The following is a 6,000-nucleotide window of genomic DNA, read 5'->3' on the forward strand; positions in this document are numbered from 1 at the left end:
CTATTCCTGCACTCATCATCCTTTGGAAAATCATTTATCATGACCTTGAATAAGGTAGTACTGAAGACACTCCCCTAGGGAGTGCCATTTATAAGTGTATATATACACTGTTGTAGGCTTTCCCTATTCTGACCTGCATAATTCTTTTACTTAAGGAATTCCTTATCCACCTATACATTCTTCCTTTTATCCCCAAGCTCTCTCTTCAGATCATACATAAGCTTTTGAATATCCAGAAAAGTTACTTTCATTTTTTTTTGTGCTTCCATTTCTATCTTTACAATATGATCACACTCCTCCTCCTTCTAAATCTACTCTCTGTGCTGAATCTAATTCTCTCTAAGTATGAAACCCATCTCTCAGTTACCATTTTCCCATGACTTTATCCACACATGCTGTCAAGGCTGATTCCCCACTCTGGCACTTCGAGTACAGATGGTGGGGGCCCGCAAGGATTCTAAAAATTAATACTGGCCACTCCAGGCTTGTATTAAACTTCCAAGGATTTTTTCTCAGAGCTTTTCTCTGACCTTGGATGCGTAGATGCTGCCACTACCCAAGTGCAAAAAACCCCCCTTTGAGAACCCAGGAAGGAGCACTTAGGAATTCTTTCCTGTAGGGTACCCTCAAGCCCCTTCACCAAGCTGAGAAAGAAAACAAAGAAAATCAGCTTTTGCCACCAGCTAATTAAACAACATGTGCACAAACCTCTTAGGACACAAAAATCCAATCCTGTTCTTAAAAAAGGTAAATTTTATGAAAAACAAAAAGAAAGAAAATACATCTAAAAACTCAGACTATTGCTAGATTTAAAAAAGAACCACTTATAAGGATTAAGCATCAAAATAATTTTCTTGAGGTCCAGCTTAAAGGCTACAAGCAAAACAAAAGCACCTGGGGTTAGCACAGAGGAGTCCACAAGCCTTACAGAAATATAAGAGATAAACATAATCAGTCTTCCTAGTCATTTCTTGATCTACTTACATATCTGGGGTTTCAAATGAGTAGTTTCTAGGTATGATTTGATACCTGGCACAAGCTTCTTGCAGCATTGCTGCTCTGTCTCCTCTCCAGAGAGAACAACCACAGACAGACAAAAGGGGAGTCTTGTTTCAATTTTAAAGAGTTCTAGCCTTCCCATTGGCTCTTTTGGCCAGGTGCCCACTCACTTCCTTTTACCTATGCATGCAGTCAGACTTTTTAACTCTTTACAGGTAAAGCAAGTAAAGAACAGCTACCAAGAGGAATTTTATAGTTAATGGTCTGGCTGGGTTTCCAGGGAGCTACCCCCCCCCTCCTTCATTTATCACACATGCTATAAGGGCAATTGGCCTATATGCATCAATTCTTGATCACAGCTTGCTTGGTTTCCTTACTGGAACAATAACCACATGCTTCCAGTCCATTGTCATCTCACCTTTTTCCCCTATATGCTATTGTACAATATTAGTACCACCCTCAGCCTCCCTCCAGCTAGGAATGATAGCATTTCAAAGCTTACACCACACTTGCCTGGAGCCAAATTTTTGCTGTTTATTATAGCTTTGTGAAGTTCCCTCATACCAAAGTTTTCATTTAAAATAGTTTCCCCATCGTCCTCCCACCTCTCCTATATCTCACTTTTCTTCACTGAATTTTCTTTTCCTCTCATGGATCTCTATACTCTGATTCTCATCATTATTAACGCTCAGACATTTCTGCCAGGGTTTCCACTTCTCTTACATTGGCGCATCTTTCTCCATGGCCTTCCACAATGAAACTCTTACACCATATGTCATTCATTTTCCTAGTCACCTATACACCTCCAATCTTCATTAATTCTTCCACAGTATTTTCTCCAGCTTTTTATTTTTGCCCTTTTTATAGTTCATTGGCCAACTGCCTTACTACTTTTATATTTCACTAAGTCCTCATTATTCATCATATTTTTTGCTTGCTTATATGCCTTATTCCTTTCCTTAGTTGCCATTTTACACACATATTCCACCATGGTACACATCTCCTATCTTTAGGATAAGTCAGTGTTCTAGGTATAGCTAGGCTTGCTGCCTTTATAATTCCCTTTGTGGTATTACTACTGAACTCTTCAGTGTCCTCACTTATACATCGCTCATTTACATATTCCAAACTTTTTGTTTGTAAAGAGTTCCCAAACAGCTTTTTTTAGATCCCAGGTAGGGAGACAATCAACGTCTTCACTATTACCCTTTCCTTGACATATAATGAGCATTGGGAAGTGGTCACTTCCCATTCCCTCCTCTTTAGAGATTTCCCAGCTACATTTGCTTGCTATTCCCAGGTCTAGACAGGAGAAACTTCCATCAGCTGCATTAAACCTGGTAGGTGTTCCATCATTCAGAATTACTAAGTTATTTTTATCAATTATTTGTTCTGGACATTTTCCCTTATTATTAATTTTCCTACCACCTCACAATCTGTTATGGCTGTTTAGATCCCCACATATTATATGCCAGCTTGTGGTACCTGCAATTATCTCTTTCAGTTCCTTGGACACTAGTTTTCTGCATGGATTGTACATGTTATATATTCTTAGTTACATAGAATTATTTTGCATTGGCATCTCAATAGTATTATACTCAATATTAAACCTTTTCACCTCTACGTCAAAATAATTTAGATTCTCCTTAATGAAGATACACCCCTTCCTACTTCTCTATCCAGCCTATATACACCATATCCACCAGAGATTCTATAGTCTAGATTCCCTATTAGCCATGTCTCTTGAATGCATATGTCAGGATTAGTTTTCATAAACAATATTTTTCCTTGACTCCTGCCCATGAGCTATCAGGCTGTGCGCATTCCAACCTAAAATTGTCACCATTATTCAATTATCCATCAACATGTCCTTTGTTTAAGAAAGCATGGAATCATTTTACTGGTAGGCTGCTAACATGTAAATATTTTTCAGCTGCTGTAATTGAAACTTGCTCTTTTCTGTTTGAGATGTGCATTATTATCAATCATAAATGCTATTAACCTCTTTCTCTATAAACAGTATGTCATCTCTGCTATCACTCTGTTATCACCCATATCACTGATAACAAAGCAACAAAATAATGGAAAGGATGTTATTTCTTTTGGGGCTTCCTTTCTTCCTCCTTTTTAATTTGATGTCCCCTAACAGCGTCTGCATATGTCATTAGTGATTTTAGGGGTTCTTTTGTATTTCCCTAGGCTGCTTTCCTAAGGTACATTCCCCCATATGCTGAACTATGTTTTCCTTCCCAGTTGCTACACTTTAATGTTGCCTCTTCCACACAGTTGTCATAGGAATGCTGTCTGCACACTTCCTTGGTTTTCCGTGTTGTTTTAGCCGTTATTTTAAGCCACCCGGTGGCTGGGCTGTCAGCAGGACCGGCTCCAGGCACCAGCCCACCAAGCTGGTGCTTGGGGCGGCACCTGGAGGGGGGCGGCGCGGCGCTCCGGCCCCCGGGGAGAGCGGGGCCACGGCCGGGCTCGCCGCCCTCTCCCTGGCCCCGTCGGCGTTCGCCGCCCTCTCCCTGGCCCCCCCCGCCGGCCGGGGGGGGGGGGGGCGGGCGCGGCGGGCCCCTGCCGGGGAGAGCGGCGAGCCCCTGCCGGGGCTCGCTGCCCTCTTGCCGCCCTGCGCTCTGGCCGCCGGGGGAAGAGCGGGCTCGCCGCCCTCCCCCCAGGGCTCCAGCCGCCCTCCCCCCGGCCGCCGGGGGCAGAGCGGGCTCGCCACCCTGCCCCCAGCCCCCTGGCCGCCTGGGGGAGAGCCGAGCCCCCGCCGGGGCTCGCCGCCCTCCTCCCAGGGCTCCGGCCGCCCTCCCCCCCCGCGGGGAGGGGGGCGGCCGAAGGCTTTTTCGCCTGGGGCGGCAAAAAAGCCAGAGCTGGCCCTGGCTGTCAGTGGCGCGTTTACCTCCTCAACTTAGCTAGTTTACAGCCTCAGAAAGAGGGATTATACACCCCTCCACAGAGGAAGCAACCCTCTCGCTGGGCTGACAGTCCGACACCTTGATAGCATGGTTAGACCTGCCGGAGAATACACTCCGCTACCATTGCTGTCGAACAGCCAGGGTCACCGCTGCGCCACATTGAGGCGTCCTCATTTTCCCTTTACAACTACTTGACTCATGTCCAAACCTTTGGCATCTGTAGCATCTCAAAGTGGGATGAAGAGAAGGTTTATCCAGCAAGTGTGGTACCTTATTGTCACGCTGATTGGCACACACTCTCCTTTATATGTGACTGGAACCGTTGTTGAGGGCTTTCTTTCACCTCCTCTCCTCTGGTTAGCTACTTAGCATAAGTCACCTTATCACCTATGCCTTGTTTTATTTCACCTTAGTCGTTTCAGGCAGGACACCATAATCTACTCCTCTTGTTTCTGTCAGAAATTTGGGCAGCTGAGAGCTTACCTTCAGTTTTCCTAGAACCTTAGGCCATAAGTGGTTTCCCCATTTGTTCTTCGTTTGTACATTCCACTAATAAATCGCCACCTTGTAATTTCCTAGCTCTTACTATATCACCAGCACATTTTCTGATCCACTCTGCTACTCCCAGGGGATTAATATCCCCTGTCTTCATATCTTTTGCCAGTGATTTCACAATTATAAAGTTTTCCCCACTGCTCATTCCTGTGCTCCTACTTGTTACTCCTTCTTCTGAGTCAGGCAGATCCACCCTTTTCTTTTTCCTAACCTGTAACCAGTCTTCCTACCATCCCTATCATCATTTTCTAAACTAGCTTCAGTATCAGCCATTAAATCTGCCATCTCTATTTATCTTCCCTCCTAGTCCTGTGGACCAGCAACCTCCTCCTGCCTCTTCAGCCAGGTGCCTTTTTGTTCCCTGAAGGCTCCTTTTATACAGGGACCACCTGATTCCTCTCAGGTAGGGCTCATCTTGTAATCAGGGTTGGCTTAGCCCCCTGGCTCTGCAGCGCACAGGGCAAGTTACCCTGTTACAAACTCCTTGTTTCTCCAGGGGCCCTAGAACAACAGTCCCAGGGGGCCAAAGCAGACCCTCTGTGCCTATTGGCAGAGGTCCTCTAGGTTTAGGCAAGATAGGATCTTCTCCCATTATTTGGGCACTTTGTTCAAAAAACCTGTTTCCCTAATGGTTGCTACTGCCAGCCCCGCTCTCCAGAACTGACAGCTCATGCACTCCCTCTGCGGTGAGGCGAGTGTTTTTCCTCCTGCAAAAGGAAGTGCAATGACCCTTCCCACTCCTTGTGGAGTGGGAGAGGGTATATAAACCCCATCACAGGCATCTTTCCCATATCACTGTGCTTTCAAACACAGGTATGGATATGGAGAACAGCCATTCCCTGATCATTTGGGTGATATAATCCCATATATGCAAATGTTTGCAAAGGCTGAATAAAAAGGGGCATAAATGTGCTCAGATTCAAACAGCTGTTTGAACAAACACACATACCAAAGGCGCTTTATATGGAGTATTTGACCAAGTGCGAGCATTTGGTTTTTTGCTAGTAAACTAAATGGAAACTTCTTTTATAGAAGCTGCAAAAAGCAAACAAACACTGCACTGGTTTGTCTATTGTGATCAACACTTCTCCATAATTCTTTAAATTTATTATGCAGGGTGCTTACAAACATGTACCTTTTTCTTTACTTTGGTGAACAGTGCATGAGCCAGGGATGTCGAAAGGAAAATAAAAAGTGAAGCTGCTTTATGTGCTGCAATAGGATTTACACTGTCATTCAGGCTTAACTGACTGACTCATTACTTTTATTCATTACCAAGAAAGCATAATAGTGATCCAAGGGCATCTGCTAAAACTCCTCAGTGCAAAGGAGGAATACAGCAGTATGTGTGTATGAAGCAAAACTGGCTTTTTCATGGGGATTTTTCTTCACTATTAATCATAGCAAAGGCCTGATCAAAACAGTGATTTACATTATACAGTTTCCAAAGCAATTCCACAACTGGTCCAAGTCTCCCCTTTCTACCAACATCTTGATTAGACACAGTGATCCTTGATAGACTGGAGCA

This window comes from Terrapene carolina, unplaced genomic scaffold (genome assembly GCF_002925995.2).
Source record: "Terrapene carolina triunguis isolate 2854851 unplaced genomic scaffold, T_m_triunguis-2.0 Scaffold120, whole genome shotgun sequence".
Classification (NCBI taxonomy): domain Eukaryota; kingdom Metazoa; phylum Chordata; order Testudines; family Emydidae; genus Terrapene; species Terrapene triunguis.